Here is a 22,047-nt window from a genome sequence, read left to right on the forward strand (position 1 = left end):
ATTGCTTGTTTTTTTTCTATTGGGGAGGAGTATAGAGTGTACGGTGGGCAAACCTGGCTTAGATATGATGAACAATTCAATAAAAAAGGCAGTTAGACCACCAATCAGATGGGACCAGAAGGATATAGGTGTCACTGGTGTGTCTGATGTGACTGTCACCCTGCAGTTTCTTGCAGGAGATCTCTAATTTTGGCATTACAGACATCTTCTTAGAGGCTGTCTCTAGGACCCAGCGGCTACCTTCCTGTGGCTAATTAACACCCTGCCCGGGAGTAAAAATACCTGCTGTGTTTCAAAGCGAGGTTCTGGCAATATTCATTACTACTGGTGAAGGCTTTAGCAAAGAAAAGTACTTTGTCCTCTCTGGAGATTGAGGACTTGTGCGCATTTGTCTGGAGTCATCTAAAGCTAACCAATTTCCCCCTGTTTGTTTACCCTTGTTGTCTATAGTGTTTAGTAGAGATCGACTAGTGCTCATCTCCTCCCTTCCTCAGCCATAGCCATAGCCACAGCCATACGTCAGGGAAAGACAGGGCGAGGCATGCGTGCGGTGATTAGTGAATAGCCATTGCAGGGACATTAGGGGAGAAAGGGTGATACTAGATCAACCTAGGAGGTCTCCACTTTCCCCTTTTCCATAGAGTCTGGGCTCCCTTTTCCTCTTCTCTTTGTGTTGAACTAAGTCTTTCCCACACCTTGCATGACAATAGGGCTGTGGTTGAGGGTAATGACCCCGGCTAGGTTCGGGCAGCCCTTTCCAGGTGGGGCCGGGTCATCTGGCCACGGAAGCAGAGGAAAAGATAAGGGACAGGCGGGACATGCGAGCGTGCAGAGGTCAGGATTATCCTGGCAGTTCAAAGAGAGCCAGTGCAAATTTTCTGTGGACTGTAAATACAAGCACGCTTGCTCATTCTGTAATGGGTCCTCAAATGGGGCGGATAGATGTTTTAAGAAAGGAAAAGGAGGGCCTCTCCCGGCAATTCCCAAAGGAGTGACGCTGGTGAAACTAGCAAAAATACTTCCCTTCCTAAATAGATTCCCAGATAGGGAAATAGCAGAGCTGCTGGCGACAGGCTTTGAGGTGGGCTTCAAGATTTCCTCCGTCTCAGTCGAGGTCCCCGTTACCAATATAAACTTGAAAGCAGCCTACCAGTACCCGGTAGTAGTCACACAAAAGTTAAAAAAGGAGGTGGCGTTAGGGAGAATGGCAGGGCCATTCAAGAAGTTACCGTTAGAAAACGTAGTGGTGTCCCAACTCTGGGTAATGACCAAAAAAAAAAACAATAAATTTAGATTAATCTACCATCTTTTGTATCCAAGGGGTAGTTTAGTGAATGATGGCATCGCAGCAGAATTAAGCTCGATGGTCTATACCTCCTTTGATGAAGCAGTAAGGTGGGTCAGAAAATTGGGGAAAGGTACACTGATGGCCAAGACAGACATTGAAGGGGCTTTCAGGTTACTGCCGGTACACCCTGATCGTGTTCGACTACTAGGTTGCTTTTGGGAGGGTGCATACTTCATAGATCGCTTTTTGCCCATGGGTTGTTCCATTTCTTGCTCCTTATTCAAGGAGTTCAGTTGCTTCCTTAAATGGTTCGTCCAGGTTGTGTCTGGGGGGGGCATCAATCATTCATTAACGATTTTTGTGCTTTGGCCCAAAAGACTCACCATGATGTGAGTCCACATTGCACATCATGGAATGGGTGGCGGAGTTATTCATGGTCCCCCCGGCACACGGAAAAACTGATGGCCCGGCCGCACAAATTTGTTTCCTGGGGATCGTTATCATCTCAGAGAAGTGAGAACTCCAGTTACCGGAGAAAAATGTGGTGCACTGAGGGCCGAAGTGGCAAGGGCTAAGCGACTTAAAAAGATGACGCTGAGGGAGACACAATCGCTACCAGGCAAGCTGAACTTTGCACATAGGGTGATGCCCATGGGGCGCATCTTCTCCAGAAGGTTGGCAGAAGCAACGGCAAGTGTGAAGGCCCCTCATCACTACACCAGATTGTCAAAAGAGCAAAAGGAGAACTTGACGGCATGGGCTACATTCCTTGAAGGGTATAACAGGCATTCATTGATAATGGAAGAGGTGACGGACAATGTCAATTTAGAACTGTTTACGGATGCGGCAGGTACCACAGGGTTTGGCGCTTATTTCAGGGGCCAATGGTGTGCGGGGGAATGGCTCGATGATTGGAAGAAAACAGAGCTCTTAAAAAACATAGCATTGCTCTAAATTTTCCCTATAATGGTAGCGGTTACACTGTCGGGTCAGCAATTTCGCAACAAACGGAATTTTTTCCACTGCGATAACATGGGAGTTGTCCTGGCTGTTAACAATTTGTTGGCATCTTCACTTAATAAGGGTATTAAGGCAACTGGTTTTGGAGTATTTATTGATAAACGTCTATATAACAGCTTCACACATACCAGGCGAAAAGGATTTGATTGCTGACGCCCTTTCTTGTTTTCAGTGGGATCGCTTTTGGTAGGTGGCCCCGGAGGCGGAGGAGAGGGGACTCGAGTGCCCACAACACTTATGGAAATTGCAAACCATTAATTAAATCGGCCTTATCCCGTAGCATATGGAAGGCCTATCAGACAGCTTGGGGGCTGTGGGAGGGTAGGCAAAGGGGTATAGGTAATGCTTTGTCCGAAGATGATCAGGTAGGATTGCTGCTCCTATGGTTAAGAGAAGGAGCTCGGGAGGATTGGTCAGTTTCCAAGGTAAATCGGGTAATTGTGGGCCTGGGATTCGGCTTTAGGACTAGGGGACTTAGAGATCGGACAAAGAATTCCCTAGTAAAGCAGGCAGTTAAAGGGTTTTGTCGGGGGCGAGCGCAGAGGGATGGTCGGCGCCCAGTGTCATTTAAGTTCCTGGAACATTTGGGGAAGGAACTGTTAGGGATCTGCATCTCTGAGTATGAGATAACGCTCTTCCATCTAGCTTTTTCCTGGGCCTTTTTCGGGGCTCTATGGGTTAGTGAGCTTGTAGCCCCATCTAAGAAAAAAGGTGGGGGGTGCTAACAAGGGACATGTTGGCAACAAAGGAGGGGGTGCAATTTTGGTTAAGGAACTCTAAAACAGACCAGCTGGGAAGAGGGAAGAAGGTATGGTTGGGAACGATGCGTGGGTCAGAGATGTGTCCTTTAAAAACCTTTGAGCATTTCAGGGGTTTTGGGGGGAATTCAGGCGGCCCCCTATTTTGTCACGAAGATGGGACATTTTTATCACAGTACCAATTCATCAGCATTTTTAGAAAATGTCTAAGTAAGGTGGGATTGGATCCACTCAGTTTTGCCCCTCACTCCTTCCGGATAGGGGCCGCTACAGAAGCGTCAGTGCGGAAACCGTAAAATGCATAGGGAGGTGGGAAACAAAATGGTTTTTATCATACGTGAGACCAGAGGCATTGGTTAACTTGTGATAAATGTGTATGAGTGTGTTCTAATATATATATTGTCTTCCTCTTAGGTTCCCCTCTACTGGTTTGGATAATGGGCCAATCCTACATCCAGTGGGGCGTGTTGCGGGCAGACGTAAGATGATATGGAAGGCAACTCGGCATCTCAAGGGACACAGCTGCTATACGCTGGCTGGGGTTTAGAGGGATGGGGTGGAGCAGTGTATTGACTTAAGAGTTCAGCCATGTAGGGATCTAATTAGAGACATCAGGCATGATTTTTCATGGCTTTGCGCATCTTATCCAGATATGGTAACAGTCTGGTCAGAGATTGTTCCCCGTAAGAGTTGGCGAAACGTCAGGTCGATAAAGAGTCTGAACAGGGCACGGAGGAAAGTGAACAGAGCAGTTTCAAAATTTGTCTCCGGGAACGGGGGAGTATCAATTGGACATTTCAGCTTGGAAAATGGCTTGAATGATTGAGTGACAGAGTTCGTTTGAACAGTGATGGAATTGACGTTTGGTCATCAGCCTTGCGAAGAGGCATCGATCAGGCGATTTTTAGGAGAGGAATAGGGGTCTCGAGTACTTAAGGTGTCAAGTACTCTCGTGGTGGCGAGCTTAGGGTCCTTGAAGTTGGTTATAAATTGGTATGGGAGTGTCCACAGGACATGGATCCCTTGGTTATATGTGTGGTATTTGGGTCTGATGGTTGGTGAGACTTAGGGCAAAGGAATGTCGAGTCCCGGGTGTGGTGGTTTCAAACAGTTTTGAACCCCCCACTTCAAGGGGTTCTTGGTGCTCCCGAGCTTGAAGTGCTCGGCTGGGAGTAAATGGAGTTGTGTCATTGTGATCATCAGACCCTTCTTAGCTTCAAGGACCTTAACACGTCCATATATATATATACATACATACACACACACACATTTTTATAATTGCGGTAATAAAAGGCCACTGTGGACAAGTACATCCAAGTCATGGTGTCTGTCTTTTTTGGGGGCTTAGAGTTAAGATGAGGGCGGGGGCCAACCCACCTCGAATTGACGATACCAACTCCATTTGGCGATGAAATTTAGGAACTATTAGCTGTTTGGAACTGTTAGCTGCTCCACACTTTGTCCAAGCTCCTCATTTACTCTGAATAACAGGTCATTTTCTACTACAAAAGATAGAAATATTTTTCTTATCCTCAGGTTCTTGTGGTACTTTTACCTTTTCTCATGCATAGGTTAACATGGAGTCCCTGAGATGAGCTGTCCCAAAGTCATCTTTCGAGACAAGCAAATCAGGGAGACAAATTTCATGTGTTTCTTCATCAATATCCCTTGCAAGGGGAGAGCTCTCACTATTACTTGGGGTCACCCCTACAGCTTGTACATTTTCAAGTTCACTAAACGGTATAGGTTCAACAGCAGATATGTTTGATTTTTTTCTGGCAGCCTGATAGAGAATGAATGGTGCGGTGGTCAGGCATACAGACTATTGCTCCTTTCTTAAAGGTATAATAGTGCCTTGTTGGGGATAAAATTCAGTTTAGCCAATAGGTGCAGATCCCAGTGTTTAGACCCCCAACAAACAATAACTTGTTTTCACTGACAAACCCCTTTAAAAAATTGTTTAACTTAAATGCAGCAGGACAAGCTGGCAGCTCTGCTACGCTATCTCACACTGATCAATCACATTCTGGCACTGCTGATTGCACCCCTATCTTTTTTCCTATCAATTGAATCTCTGTTATTAGAAGACTATTACTCTCATTTTCTTTATTGCTTCTGTTGTACAACACATTACTGCCTGGAGTATTTGTACAATGTTTTAGGGATTTATCTATGTCACTTGTTGACTTGTGAACTCTGATAACCTCTCACTATCAGAAATCACCCTAGAATGGCTGCAATATATTACGTCATGGGATATCTGTATAGCATTAAGAGGAAGCCTACATGTCCACACTTGGGGTCATGTGAGCCTTCTGTGGCTGCTGCAATCTTCTGCCATATGCAATCTGGAGGTGGGCATTTTTTTTCTTATTTTTTGGGGGGAGAGGAGTTATTTGTTACAAATTGAATTGCAAATTGTTCCTAAAATTCAACACAAATTCATTTTTCATTAAATCAATTCACTCATCTCTGCTTTCATCTACATAGAAAGATAAATTGAAGCAGCATTAGCTAAAAAATCTTAATGGTGCCAGGCCTCGCAGGCAATTACCAAATCTCAAATATAAAGTTAAAAAAAATGGAGGCAGGACACCAAATAGAATTATGGAAAAATTAGTGGATTAATAGCCCTTAGTGATGGTGATGTTTTGGTTTAAAAAAGGAGAACCTTTTCTCAAGCTTGAGATAGGTTCTTATTTTTTTTAACCGAAACGTCACCATTAGTGTTGAGCGAGCACTAAAATGCTCGGGTGCTCGAAGCTCGGGCCGAGCTCACTGTGATACTCGGGTGCTCGACCCGAGCAACGAGCCCAATGTTAGTCTATGGGAGACCCGAACATTTTTGCGGCGGCTCCCCCGGCAGTCTGTAAAAAGCCTAAAAAGTGCCGAAAACGATAGTGACAGTGCTCAAATGACATGGGGACAGCATGGGGATCGCCCCTGGAAGCATTTCTGACCCCCAGGTCACTGCTGTCAACAACGTGGTCAGAGGTATTAAGCCACTTTTACAGGCTCACAATAAAACGTTCAAAAACGAAAGTGAAAGTGCTTTCCTGTGAAATATGTTAACCCCTTAACGACCATGGGTCTTTCTGTTTTTGTGTTTTCCTTTTTTGCTCCCCTTCTTCCCAGAGCCAGAACTTTTTTAATTTTCGTTCAATATGGCCATGTGAGAGCTTATTTTTTGTGGGACGAGTTGTACTTTTAAACACCATCACTGGTTTTACCATATCGTGTGCTGGAAAATGGGAAAAAAATTCCAAGTGCAGTGAAACTGCAAAAAAAATGCAATTCCACAGTTGTTTTTTGGGTCCTTTTTTTACCACGTTCACAGATTGCTAAAACTGACCTGCCATCATTATTTTCCAGGTCGTTACGAGTTCATAGACACCAAACATGTATAGGTTCTTTTTTATTTAAGTGGTGAAAAAAAAATCCAAAGCTTGCTAAAAAAACAAAAGAAAATGACGCCATTTTCCGAGACCCTTAGCTTCTCCATTTTTCGGGATCTGGGGCCAGATGAGGGCTTATTTTTTGCGTGCCGGGCTGACATTTTTATTGATACCATTTTGGGGTAGATACGATGTTTTGATCGCCCGTTATTGCATTTTATTGCAAAGTTGTAGCGACCAAAAAAACTTAATTCTGGCGTTTAAAATTTTTTTCTCGTTACGCCGTTTACTGATTGTATTAATTCTTCTTTTATATTGATAGATCGGGCGATTCTGAACGCGGCGATACCAAATATGTGTATGTGTTTTTTTTTTTATATATATATATTTTATTTTGAATGGGACGAAAGGGGGGTGACTTAAACCTTTATGTATTTTATTTATTTTTTTTTTTAAACTTTTTTTTTACACTCTCTGCTTGCTTCTATAGTCTCCAGAGGAGACTAGAAGCAGCAGTTGTCTGATTGCTTCTACTGCATACAAGCGATGAGCAGATAGCTTGTATGCAGGAGAAATGCTCACTTGCTATGAGCGCTGACCACTAGGTGGCGCTCATAGCAATTGAGACATGACAACCACAGGCGTCTGCTGCAGACCCTGAGATGTCATGCCCACCCATTGGTGACCCGCGATCACGTGACGGGGTCACTGATGGGCGGGGCTTAGGACTCCCGGAAGCGCGAGTTAAATGCCACTGTCAGAGATTTAACATGTTAACAGCCGCGGGTGGATTGCGATTCCAATAATCAGCTGACATGTGCTCGCTTCAGTGCGGCCTCACCGCCGGAGCCCCCGCTGCACCGGCTTTCCCGACCTGGTGCATACTATTACTGACCAGGTCGGAAAGGGGTTAAGGAACATCCTTTCCAGGGTAAAGACTTGTGTATAAGGTAAAATAAATAACCAAAAACAAAAATACTCCTCCACACCTTGGGCTATGTTCACAAGTAGCACTTTTTATGCGTTTTTGCACGTTTGTATTGCTTTCAACCGTGACAAATGCATTCACCGGGAAATGTCATTTTAACATTTTACAACCTTATCTGGCCATGTGCTGTGTGACACATGCATACAGTGCTAAAAAGACATGGGAACAGCATGGGGAAGACCCCTGGAAGCATCTCTGACACCCAGGTCACTGCCTAAAAGTGTGCCCATCAGAAGTGATCCTTGCCGCATCAGAAGATGCAGACTTGCAACTATCCCCGTGCAAGTCCTTGCCCCAGTGTAGTGTTCAATTGTACCTCCCCCATAACTTGCAATACAAGCGCAAGTATGCAGCCTGCCACCCACACACCCCCAGGCTGCAATACCATACTGCTAGCTTGCTTTCACTTGAAATTGGGCCTTTTAGGCATGTGGAGGTGGAATCTGGCCACCACGTCATGGCTGCGTCGGTAGCCTGGTATTCATACTCAGTCCCCAGCCGCCCGGCGGCCGGGTGTCCACGCTTGGTCCCCAGCCGCCAGGGGGCGGCCGGGTGTCCATACTCAGTCCCCAGCCACCTGGGGTTGGCCGGGTGGCCATAAACGGTCCCCAGCCGCCCCTATTTGTCCCAGTGTGCCTTATACACAAGCGCGCATATCAAAACATTACCTGTGCCCTCCCCAGTGCATTTAGTGGGAAGGACAGCCTAACCACAAACATAGACATAGAGGATTGCGGGTCCTGGGTCAATCAGGCTTCAACACAAAGTTCAAAAGGTAGACAGCAGCAGTGGTTGGCCTCCTACACAACGAGTAAATTATTCATGATCATGAGGCCATCCAACTCCTTAGCTTTCTGTTCCTTGGAATGCAAGTGCATGTATGTAGTAGCAGCTAGGCCTGAGGTGGTCAGCTATTTGGCGCATATTCTACCTCCTTTGAGGATTGCTGGATGTTTTCCTGCTACTATCCAAGTTCTATGACTCCCGTTAAAACAAAGCTTCAGGTGATGAAAGATGGATGAGGTGGTGGCAAAGGAGAAAGAGCAGGAGGAACAGGGACCATTCACATCAATATCAGGCCAGCCAACCACACATGTCTAGTAGGATATGTTTCTGTACCAAAAGGAGCCGTTCAGCTACACAGTTATAAGGCATACAGTGAATGCAATGCCTACCAAAAATTTTGAGGCACCCCAATGCCCCTTGGAAGTGACATGGAGGTCAGAGGGCCTTAACTAAACCGTTTTTTCCATTTATAGCAACTGGGTCTCCTGTACACTGTTGGCCTAAGCAGGGAATGGAAGGTTTTCAAAAAATTATTAGGCACTGCAATGCCCCTTGAAACAGACGTGGATTACAGCGTATAAAAAACCTTCTACCCATTATTGGGGAGTGGGTCTCCCTTAGTGTTCGCCTATGCATTGAAAAGCAAAAGCTGACAAAAATTAGGAGGAAATGCAATGCCCGTTGCAAGAGTCGTGGAGGTTAGAGGTAATTAAAAACAACATGTCAATGCCCCTTGGAAGAGCTGTGGAGTTCAGAGTGGTTTAACAAGACGGTTTTAATGCCCCTTAGAAGAGACGTGGAGTTCAGAGTGGTTTAACAAGACAGTTTTAATGCCCCTTGGAAGAGATGTGGAGGTCACAGTAGCTTAACAAGATGGTTTTAATGCCCCTTGGAAGAGACGTGGAGTTCAGAGTGGTTTAACAAGACAGTTTTAATGCCCCTTGGAAGAGTGGTGGAGGTTACAGTGGAATAAAAAGACAATATCAATGCCCCGTGGAAGAGACGTGGAGGTCACAGTAGCTTAACAAGACGGTTTTAATGCCCCTTGGAAGAGACGTGGAGTTCAGAGTGGTTTAACAAGACAGTTTTAATGCCCCTTGGAAGAGTGGTGGAGGTTACAGTGGAATAAAAAGACAATATCAATGCCCCGTGGAAGAGACGTGGAGGTCACAGTAGCTTAACAAGACGCTTTTAATGCCCCTTGGAAGAGTGGTGGAGGTCGCAGTGGAATAAAAATACAATATTAACGACCCTTGGAAGAGACGTGGAGGTCACAGTAGGTTAACAAGATGATTTTAATGCCCCTTACAAGGGCCATGCAGTACAGCATATTAAAAACATTATTCCCATTATTGGGGAGTGGGTCTCCCATAGTCTTTGCCTATGCCTTCCAAGCAAAAGCTGCCAAAAATTAGGAAGGGGGAACTTGCAATGTCCCTTACAAGAGCCATGCAGTACAGCATATTAAAAACATTATTCCCATTATTGGGGAGTGGGTCTCCCATAGTCTTTGCCTATGCCTTCCAAGCAAAAGCTGCCAAAAATTAGCACAGAGGAACTTGCAATGCTGGCAACATGGACCACGGTCACCCTGGTGGTATAGTGGTCGTGGAGGCTGAGGATAAGGAGAAGAGCAAAAAACAGCCAAAATGAGGAAGCATATACCCATGTGTGGGTGTGAAGCGATGCATGGGAATACACCTCCCGAAATAACACAGTGGATTTGACTTTATGTTACTCTGCTGTCATTTGGTGGTGATGAGAAGTCTGGCCCAATCCAGCCCTTGTTCATTTTGATAAGGGTCAGCTTGTCAGCATTGTCAGTTGACAGGCGAGTGCGCTTATCAGTTATAATTCCCCCAGCGGCACTAAAAACACGTTCCGATAACACGCTAGCGGCAGGGCAGGCCAGGACCTCCAAGGCATACAGAGTGAGTTCATTCCAAGTGTCCAGCTTGGATACCCAATAATTAAAAGGCACAGAGGAATCACGGAGGATGCTGGTACTCTCTCACCATCTTTTGAAACTTTCCACTCCTTGTGAGAGTACCCTGCGCCTCAGGGCCTGTAAGCTGGGCAGGTCTCAGAAAACTGTCCTAGAACATTGACAGTGTTCCCCTGCCTCTGCTGGATTGGAGTTGCGTCTCTCTCGCCTGTATGCCTTAGTTGGGCAGCGAACTGTGACCTCTGCCGCTACCGTGTTCAGATGGGAATTTTTTTAATAGTTCTGCAGCAAGGGCCTTCCGGTACTGCCCCATTTTTGTAGACCTCTCCAACTCAGGAATAAGAGAGTGAAAGTTCTCCTTATAGAGGGGGTCTAAAAGTGTCATCAACCAGTAATGACTGTCACCCAACATTTTGACAATGCGAGGGTCACGGTTAAGGCAGCGTAACATAAAGTCAGCCCTTGGTGCCAGACTGGTAACGGGCAAGACTTCCGTGTCCTCACCAAGATGACGACTGATAGTGTTGAGCGATCACTAAAATGCTCGGGTGCTCGAAGCTCGGGCCGAGCTTACCGTGAAACTCGGGTGCTCGACCTGAGCAACGAGCCCAATGTTAGTCTATGAGAGACCCGAGCATTTTTGCGGCAGCATCCCTGGCAGTCTGTAGAAAGCCTAAAAAGTGCCCAAAACGATAGTGACAGTGCTCAAAAGACATGGGGGCACCATGGGGATCGCCCCTGAAAGCATTTCTGACCGCCAGGTCACTGCTGTCAACAACGTGGTCAGAGGTATTAAGCCACTTTTGCGGGCTCACAATAAAACGTTCAAAAACGAAATTGAAACGGTTTTCCTGTGAAATATGTTAAGGAATTTCCTTTCCAGGGTAAAAACTTGTGTATAAGGTAAAATAAATAACCAAAAACAAAAATACTCCTCCACACCTTGGGCAATGTTCACAAGTAGCATTTTTCATGCGTTTTTGCACTTTTGTATTGCTTTCAACCGTGACAAATGCATTCACCGGGAAATGTCATTTTAACATTTTACAACCTTATCTGGCCATGTGCTGTGTGACACATGCATACAGTGCTGAAAAGACAAGGGATCAGCATGGGGAAGACCCCTGGAAGCATCTCTGACCCCCAGGTCACTGTCTAAAAGTGTGCCCATCAGAAGTGATCCTTGCCGCATCAGAAGATGCAGACTTGCAACTATCCCCGTGCAAGTCCTTGTCCCAGGGCAGTGTTCAATTGTACCTCCCCCATTCCTTGCAACGCAAGCGAAAATATGCAGCCAACCACCCACCCACCCGCAGGCTGCAATACCATACTGCTAGCTTTCACTTGAAATGGGGCCTTTTAGTTTGGAGGAGGCCGAAGCTGGCCACTAACTCATGGCCGCTTCGGCAGCGGGGTATCCATACTCTGTCCCCAGTCGCCCGGCGGCCGGGTGTCCACGCTCGGTCCCCAGCCGCCAGGTGGCGGCCAGGTGTCCATACTCGGTCCCCAGCCGCCCTGATTTCTCCTGTCACCTTCCCCCACACTTTTCTTAGCCTGGCCTGCTTTATGGCAGCATTGGACGAGCCCACCAGAGAACCAGACTCCTCCGTTGGGCCCTGGCTTCTCCATCAGGGGAGTTGAGAGTGCCTAGGTGAGGAGCATGATGATGATGATAGAAGTTAGTATCTGCTTTGTTTTCTTGGAATGCAAGCGCATGTATGTAGTAGCGGCTAGGCCTGAGGTGGTCCGCGTTTTGGCGCATATCCTACCTCCTCCGAGGATTGCTGGATGTTTTCCTGCTACTATCCCAGTTCTATGACTCCCGTTAAAACAAAGCTTCAGGTGATGAATGACGGATGAGGTGGTGGCAAAGGAGAAAGAGCAGGAGGAACAGGGACCATTCACATCAATATCAGGCCAGTCAACCAGATATGTCTTGTAGGATATGTTTCTGTAACAAAAGGAGCGGTTCGGTTACACAGTTATAGGGCATACAGTGAGTGCAATGCCTACCAAAAATTTCGAGCCACTCCAATGCCCCTTGGAAATGACATGGAGGTCAGAGGGCGTTAACTAAACCTTTTTTTCGATTTATAGCAACTGGGTCTCCCGTGCACTGTTGGCCTAAGCAGTGAATGGAAGGCTTTCCAAAAATTATGAGGAACTGCAATGCCCCTTACAAGAGCCATGTGTGGCACCCCAGGGGTCTGGTCACCACAGTAATAGAGATATTACGTCGGAGAGCAAGTGGGAGGTTTCCAGGTCAGGATCCCTTAAACATGCAACATCCTCCTGCCCCAGTCCTGGGAGGGGAGAATTCTGCCCTTATAAACTGGATCTGGGGCGGGGTTGAGTGAGTCAGAGAACAGTCAGAGTCAGAGTGAGAGCAAGGGAAAGTAACAGCAAGGAGCTCTGTAGGAGCTAGGAGCTAAAGACCAGGGGCTGGAAGCTGAGCAGAGCTCGCCCTGGCAGAAGACAATAGGAACCGAACACAGGAGTCCGAAGCTGTGAGGACTTATATATCCAGCAGCAGAAACCAGCCGGCAGGGGATTTCAGGTCCTCTGGCCATAGAAGTCCGGAGGCTCAGTCACAAGCAAGGGACCAGCACCGCCGTCGTGGAGCGGAGGCTAACAGAAGGCCCCAAGTCACCAGCCATACGGGTGAGCACTACACGGTACACTCAGGGACGTGGGCTACTTCTACCCGCTTACAGCAAGGTAGCCAGGAAGAGTGCAGACAGACGGGGAGGCCTACAACTCCACCTGGCCAGGGGAACTCCTGCTTGCTCACAGACTGACCAGGCCTCTTATGCTAGCCAGTACTCCCGGGAGGGTCTACCTTATAATCATCAGTAAAGACCCTGAACTGCACTGCAAAGAATCTGAGTCGTTCCTGCTGCGCTTGTGCACCATCACCCCCATCATCCACACTCACTGCCCTGAGGCTATACTCCTGCCGAGGGGAGTTATCCCATTCTATGCTGCGCACACAACACCAGGCTCAGCGGTCTGCCTCGCAGCGGTGGTACTCCCTGACCGCAATCCACGGGTGGCGCAGTCGGACAATTAACCTCAAAACCTAAGAAAGACTGCCACTGGTTTGACCAGCCTGAGCCACGGGACTGGGTCACCGCCACGGAGACTACAGACCCCAGAGACCCGGCACCGGGTATCCCACACACGTGTACACACGGACCAGGGGGCGCGTCACATGCAGTACAGCATATTACAAACATAAGTCCCATTATTGGGGAGTGGGTGTCCCATAGTATTTGCTTATCCCTTGCAAGCAAAAGCTGCCAAAAATTAGGACGGAGCAACTTGCAATGCCCCTTACAAGAGCCATGCAGTACAGCATATTACAAACATAAGTCCCATTATTGGGGAGTGGGTCTCCCATAGTATTTGCTTATTCTTTCCCAGCAAAAGCTGCCAAAAATTAGGACGGAGCAACTTGCAATGTCCCTTACAAGAGCCATGCAGTACAGCATATTACAAACATAAGTCCCATTATTGGGGAGTGGGTGTCCCATGGTATTTGCTTATGCTTTCCCAGCAAAAGCTGCCAAAAATTTGGACGGAGGAACTTGCAATGCTGGCACCCTGGTGGTATAGTGGTGGTGGAGGCTGAGGATAAGGAGAAGAAGATTAAACAACCAAAACGAGGAAGCGTATACCCATGTGTGGGTGTGAAGCAGTGCATGTGAATACACCTCCCGAAATAACACAGTGGATTTGACTTTATGTTACTCTGCTGTCATTTGGTGGTGATGAGAAGTCTGGCCCAATCCAGCCCTTGTTCATTTTGATAAGGGTCAGCTTGTCATCATTGTCAGTTGACAGGCGAGTGCGCTTATCAGTTATAATTCCCCCAGCGGCACTAAAAACACGCTCCGATAACACGCTAGCGGCAGGGCAGGCCAGGACCTCCAAGGCGTACAGACCGAGTTCATTCCAAGTGTCCAGCTTGGATACCCAATAATTAAAAGGCACAGAGGAATCACGGAGGACGCTGGTACGATCGGCAAGGTACTCCCTCACTATCTTTTGAAACTTTCCACTCCTTGTGAGAGTACCCCGCGCCTCAGGGCCTGTAAGCTGGGCGGGTGTCAGAAAACTGTCCCAGAACGTTGACAGTGCTCCCCTGCCTCTGCTGGATTGGAGTTGCATCTCTCTCGCCTGTACGCCTTGGTTGGGCAACGAACTGTGACCTCTGCCGATAGCGTGTTCAGATAGGAATTTTTTTAAGAGTTCTGCAGCAAGGGCCTTCTGGTATTGCCCCATTTTTGTAGACCTCTCCACCTCAGGAATAAGAGAGTGAAAGTTCTCCTTGTAGCGGGGGTCTACAAGTGTCACCAACCAGTAATGACTGTCACCCAACATTTTGACAACGCGAGGGTCACGGTTAAGGCAGCGTAACATAAAGTCAGCCATGCGTGCCACAGTGGTAATGGGCAAGATTTCCGTGTCCTCACCAAGATGACGACTGACCATGCTCTCCTCCTCCTCTTCCTCCTCCCCCCTGTACTCAGGCCACCCACGCTGAACCGACGGTATGACACTTGTACAGGTACTACCGTCTACAACGCATGATAGCAGCTCCTGTTCTTCCTCCTCCTCCTCCTCCTCTCCCTCATTGTCCCCCAATGCACGTTGGGATGAGATGAGGCTGGGCTGTGTGTAATCGCCCACTACGGCTTCTTGATCCATCTCGTCATACTCTGGCTGCAATGCCTCCTCTTTAATTCTCTGCAGAGAGCGTTGCAAAAGACAGACAAGTGGTGGGATGCTGACACTAATGATGGCGTCATCGCCGCTCACCATTTTGGTGGCCTCCTCAAAGTTAGTCAGGATGGTACATATGTCAGACATCCAGGTCCACTCCTGAGGTCTTATGTGTGGAGTCTGACCTGAATATCGACGGCCTTGTTGCAGCTGGTACTCCACAACTGCTCTCTTCTGCTCACAAATCCTTTGCAACATGTGGAGGGTAGAGTTCCAACGTGTGGGGACATCACACACCAGTCGGTATGCCGGAAGCTGCAAACGCTGCTGCAACACAGCAAGGGCGGCGGAAGCTGTAGCCGACTTGCGAAAATGAGCTGACAGGTGGCGTACTTTCACGAGTAGATCTGGCAACTCGGGGTACGATTTAAGAAACCGCTGAACCACGAGGTTAAGCACATGAGCCAGGCATAGTACGTGTGTGATCTCACCTCGCCTCAGAGCCGCCACCAGGTTACGGCCATTGTCACACACGACCATGCCGGGATGTAGCTTCAGCGGTCTCAGCCACAGATCTGCCTGCTCTTTCTCAGCTGTCCACAACTCACAAGCAGTGTGAGGTTTATCACCTAAGCTTATGAGTTTCAGCACAGCCTGTTGCCGCTTGGCGGAGGCAGTACTGCAATGTTTCCAGCTTGTAACTGATGTGGTGATATCTGAGATGGAGGCTGAACATGAGGAGGAGGAGGAGGAGGAGGATGCACAGGAGCTGTACACTGTGGGGGCAACTCTGACTGACATAGGGCCCGCAATCCTCGGTGTGGGGAGGATGTGTTCCGTCCCAAGGTCCGACTGGGTCCCGGCTTCCACTATGTTTACCCAGTGTGCCGTCAGAGAGATGTACCGTCCCTGGCCACAAGCACTTGTCCACGTGTCCGTTGTCAGGTGGACTCTCCCAGTAACTGCGTTGTTGAGGGCTTGGCAGATGCTTTGGGACACGTGCTTGTGTAGTGCGGGGATGGCACACCGGGCAAAATAGTGTCGGCTGGGGACCGAGTACCGAGGGATGGCCACCGCCATAAGATTGCGGAAGGATTACGTCTCCACCAGCCTAAAAAGCAGCATTTCCAATGCAAGCAGTCGTGAAATGTGCGAATTTAGGACTGTGGCCTGTGGGGCGTTAGCTGCGAATTTCCGCTTTCGTTCAAAGGTCTGGGATATGGACAATTGAACACTGCGGTGGGACGTGGACTGGACGTTGATGCTGTTTCTTGAGAAACTGCCATAACAAGTGAAGACTGAGAGGAGGGGGCATCTTTACATGCAGTATGGACAGGGGATTGCCTTGCACACACAAAAGGGGGTTCTATTGCACGCACAACAGTGGAAGAAGCAGTGGTGACACTCGATGACACTGGTCGTGGACCCTGGGTTTCGCCCCACAAAGTCGGGTGCTTTGCTGCCATGTGCCTGATCATGCTGGTGGTGGTCAGGCTGGTAGTTTTGTCACCCCTGCTGATGCTGGCATGGCAGGTGGAACATATGGCCTTTTTGGGGTTATCAGCAGAGTCTTTAAAAAAATTCCAGACTCTGGAAGACCTACCGCTTGTACTGGCAACGTCCCTCGTGTTGGTGTTACTGGGAACGGTTGCCTGCCTTCTGTCTGCGGCCACCACACTGCTTCTTCCTGCCTGTTTGGGTACTCTGCCTCCCTCCCCCTGTGTGCTGCTGGCCTCACTCTGCATGTCCTCCTTCCACGTTGGGTCAGTTACTAGATCATCCACCACCTCCTCCTCTTCCACTTGCGCACCACCTCCTCCTCACTTCCTGGCAATTGTGTCTCGTCATCGTCCACCTCTTGTGACAGATTGCCAACGTCGACTTCCTGTGGCCGTGGCTGTTCAAATATTTGGGCATCGCAACATGGGATCTCCTCTTCCACCACTTCAAGCGTATCAGGCGAGGGGTCCCAAATATGGAAATGGACCAGTGAACAGCTCTTCAGAGTGTCCAAGTGTGGGATCACTTGCTGTCTGACGACACTCGGCATGGTGGAAGGAAGGATCATCAGGGTGAGGAGGAGTATGCGGTCGAGACTCACGGCTACTAAGAGTTGACCGTGTGGAAGACAGACCGGAGGTGGTGGTGCCCAGGTAACTGGAAGTATTGTCTGCTATCCAATTAATAACCTGTTCACACTGATCAGTTCTCAATACTGGTGTTGTTCTGTGCTTTCCTAGTAATTCGGTCAAGAAGTGGGAGCGAGAAGATGTGGCTGTTGGTTGTGGCACATTTTCACCTTGGCCACGGCCCCGTCCTCTGCACGAACCATCACCAGAACGTCCACTTCCACATCGATTGCCACGCGCCTTGCCCATTGTAAATGAAGTAAAATAGCTTACACTTGCACTATCAATGCAAAAAGGGTAATAAAGAGTAGATTAGAACCGTGGAAGAGGAAAACCACAGTTATTGTTTACTGGGGTATACCACACTTTTTTAAATAGAGATATTTGCAGCTGAACAGTGAGCGACACACTCAAACTGCTTTTTTTTTAGATACCAAAGGCCCAAAACTGGATAGTACAGCAATTTGACCCGTGGAACTGCGAAACCACACTGGGATGTCGGGCCTGCACAAGACTATTTTCAACAGATATATTTTTGTGTCACAACAGTCAGGAGACACTACTGTTTTTCTTTACGGAAAAAACTACCAAAACCTGAATAATAGAGATTTTTTACTGTGGAACAGCAAAACCACAGTTATAATTTACTGGTGTATACCAGGCTTTTTAAAATATATATATATTTGCGGCTGAACAGTGAGCGACACACTCAAACTGGTTTTTTTAGATACAAATGGCCCAAAAGTGGATAATACAGAGGTTTGTACTGTGGAACTGGAAAACCACACTTGTATTTCTCGGGCCTACACCAGACTGTTTTCAACAGATATATTTGTGTCTGAAAAATCAGGGAGACACTATTTTTTTTTTTTTTATACAGCAAAAAATGCAAAAAGCAGGATAATAGAGATTTTTTACCGGGGAACAGCAAAAGCACACTTCTGTCTCTCTGGCCTACACCAGACTATTTTCAACAGATATATTTGTGTCTGAAAAATCAGGGAGACACTATTTTTTTTTTTACAGCAAAAAATGCAAAAAGCAGGATAATAGAGATTTTTTACTGTGGAACAGCAAAAGCACACTTCTGTCTCTCTGGCCTACACCAGACTATTTTCAACAGATATATTTGTGTCTGAAAAATCAGGGAGACACTATTATTATTTTTATACAGCAAAAAATGCCAAAAACAGGATAATAGAGATGTTTTACCGTGGAACATCAAAACCACAGTAATAATTTACTGGTGTATACCAGGCTTTTTAAAATATACATATAATTGCGGCTGAACAGTGAGCGACACACTCAAACTGTTTTTTTTAGATACAAATGGCCCAAAAGTGGATAATATAGAGGTTTGTACCGTGGAACTGCAAAATCACACTTGTATTTCTCGGGCCTACACCAGACTATTTCCAACAGATATATTTGTGTCTGAAAAATCAGGGAGACACTATTTTTTTTTTTCTTTACAGCAAAAAATGCAAAAAGCAGGATAACAGAGATTTTTTACCGTGGAACAGCAAAAGCACACTTCTGTCTCTCTGGCCTACACCAGACTATTTTCAACAGATATATTTGTGTCTGAAAAATCAGAGAGACAATATATATTTTTTTTTTTACAGCAAAAAATGCAAAAAGCAGGATAATAGAGATTTTTTAACGTGGAACAGCAAAAGCACACTTCTGTCTCTCTGGCCTACACCAGACTATTTTCAACAGAAATATTTGTGTCTGAAAAATCAGGGAGACACTATTATTATTTTTATACACCAAAAAATGCCAAAAACAGGATAATAGAGATGTTTTACCTTTGAACATCAAAACCACAGTAATAATTTACTGGTGTATACCAGGCTTTTTAAAATATATATATATTTGCGGCTGAACAGTGAGCGACACACTCAAACTGTTTTTTTAGATACAAATGGCCCAAAAGTGGATAATACAGAGGTTTGTACCGTGGAACTGCAAAACCACACTTGTATTTCTCGGGCCTACACCAGACTATTTTCAACAGATATATTTGTGTCTGAAAAATCAGGGAGACACTATTTTTTTTTTTTTACAGCAAAAAATGCAAAAAGCAGGATAATAAAGATTTTTTACCGTGGAACAGCAAAAGCACACTTCTGTCTCTCTGGCCTACACCAGACTATTTTCAACAGATATATTTGTGTCTGAAAAATCAGGGAGACACTATTATTATTTTTATACAGCAAAAAATGACAAAAACTGGATAATAGAGATGTTTTACCATGGAACATCAAAGCCACAGTAATAATTTACTGGTGTATACCAGGCTTTTTAAAATATATATATATTTGCGGCTGAACAGTGAGCGACACACTGAAACTGTTTTTTTAGATACAAATGGCCCATAGAACTGCAAAACCACACTTCTGTTTCTCTGGCCTACACCAGACTATTTTCAACAGATATATTTGTGTTTGAAAAATCAGAGGCACACTTTTTTTTTTGGGGGGGGGGGGGTCACCAAAAGGTTAATAAGATGGGTATTTGTACATTGCGAAGGAGGAAAAAAAAAAGAGGATTTAGATAAAAAAATGGATTTTCCTGGCCCCCGAGACTAGGAGCTAAGTCCAGCAATTTCAGCAACAGGAGCAGCACACAGGACTGTAATGCAGCATTTGCTGGTGTAACCACTGCGTCTCCTATACAGCCTGCCTGCCTGCCTGCCTGATATACCTGCGATGGATATTAGTCCTGAGAAGGACTGTTTGTTTGATCTGGCAGCCTTTACAGACCCTACACTAACTATTTTGCAGGATATATCTCTCCCTAAATCAGCAGCGCTGTCCCTACACTGTCTGATCCGGAGCGACTGTGTCCAAGATGGCGGCGCCCGGTTTTAAATACTCGAGGTGATGCTGTGCGGCCAGCCAATCACTGTAATGCCCACAAACAACATGGCTGCGGCATTACAGTGACTGGCTGGCAATCCCTGCATGTTCATTGGCTCTGTAAAGAGCGCCAAACATGCAGGGCGGAGACCCGAGCTCCCGCCCGAGTAACCCGGAAATGCTCGGTGCTTGCCGAACATTCCGAGTAGCGTGATGCTCGGGCGAGTACCAAGCAGTGTCGAGCATGTTCGCTCAACACTAGTCACCATCACTATGGGCTATTAATCCACTAATTTTTCCATAATTCTATTTGGTGTGCTGCCTCCATTTTTTTAACTCTATCTATCTATCTATCTATCTATCTATCTATCTATCTATCTATCTATCTATCTATCTATCATTTTTGGGACAACCATTTAAAGGAAACCTGTCACCATGAAAATCCCAGATAGAGCAGAGGTGTAAATCACAGGTTATACTGAATCTTCTCACAAAATCACATATTCTGCTTACCTCCTCCTCCTCTATAACATGGTGTCCGCAGATCGCATTGCATTTTCTTGGTGACAGGTTCACTTTAAGTAAAGCAGTAAAAGGAATGGAATCCAGAACAGTCCTCTTTTCATTGACTCGTGGTTCTATCACTCATACATTGGAGGTTTATGCATTATAATTTGAGAATTAACTTTCCTGGCTGCATATCTAGATTCAGTTTAGCATTTGGGAATCTTTTTTTTCTAACTCATAGTGTTATTAGACACAATGACAATTTTTATTGTTGTCTCTGCCCCATGGACATTTTCATACAAATACTGCATTTCCGGACTTCTAATGTATCTTCCTCTAAATGGCATATGTTGTCCAGAGTGGAGTTGTATTTTGCTAGCTTCACTATGAAGGTTATATATGGAGAGGTACCCTCCAGGAATGAAGAGTTCCTTGTTAATACAAGCAGTGCATTGTCTGAGGTCCGGATTCCCTAGAGCCTATGAAATTAAATGTTTCAATGTATTATGCTGCATAACCACAGGTATTTTGTTGGAAATATCATAATTAATAACTGAGGTGTAATTATCTCCTGTGCTATGTTTTGTATGCTTGTGGCTAATGTAGGCACATGATTACCCCAAGCTCTCATTTCCCAACCTCTGAGCTAAATCCATTGTATTCACTTATGGACAAAATCTAATGACTCTTCCATCTTTCCATCTACAAGCTGCAAAACACACTCTCCTAGTTTTACTTTAACACTACTAGCCTTAGTGTGGATTTTAGCCTGAAAATTTTTTTGGTGTCTGTAGATCGCCTCATTTGGAGCTATTAGGGTTTGTTCACACAGTGTCTTTTAGATGCTAGTGTCCCCGCTGAGTTTTCTAAGGCAAAGATGCTTCAAAAAAGTGCTGGTGGTGTTTTTTCTCCTTTCCGTTGATTTTGCAGCGGTTAAAGAGAACCCATCAGCACGATTTTGTAATATAAGGTAAAGTCATGGCTGTAATGGCACTGTAATACAAATTAGATGTTAGTGCACGGGAGCCAGACTATACACTGGTACATGGATGGCATTGAGATGGCAGGCTGGATCGCAGCAGAACGCTGGACATGAACTCGGCTCATCTGGATGCCGTCACAGTGAGATACTGAGGAGCTTCTCAGTGTCTGCGGCATGGCAAGCAGGATGGCAGCGTTCTGCTGTGATCCAGCCTGCCATCTCAATGCCATCCCAGCATGGGAGAATTCTCCTGCTCAAGCGGTGCCGTCATTTGCCGACACCGCATGCGCAGGAGAATTCTCCCACCCTGTCAGTGACGTGAATGAGGTGAGCTGAGTTCATTCGACATGAACTCGGCTCATCTGGATGCTGTCACAGCGAGAAACTGAGGAGCTTCTCTGTATCTGCGGCATGGCAAGCTGGATGGCAGCGTTCTGCTGCGATCCAGCCTGTCATGTCAATGTAGCAGAGCTGAAGCCGTCCTGAGAACCATGGAAAGGTAAGGATGAGGTTGGTTTATTATTTTACTTTTATTGCAGAAGACATTGGCTTCAGCTGGAATGCGCGATACAGTAAGTAGAGTTTAATTTAGAACATTAAAGGAATATGTGTTTATTTCAATTAAAGGATTTTATTCGGGGTGTTGGTGTTTTTTTAAAT

This window comes from Phyllobates terribilis, unplaced genomic scaffold (genome assembly GCF_046119375.1).
Source record: "Phyllobates terribilis strain yellow unplaced genomic scaffold, ASM4611937v1 Scaffold_11__3_contigs__length_659146591, whole genome shotgun sequence".
NCBI classification, from domain to species: Eukaryota; Metazoa; Chordata; class Amphibia; order Anura; family Dendrobatidae; genus Phyllobates; species Phyllobates terribilis.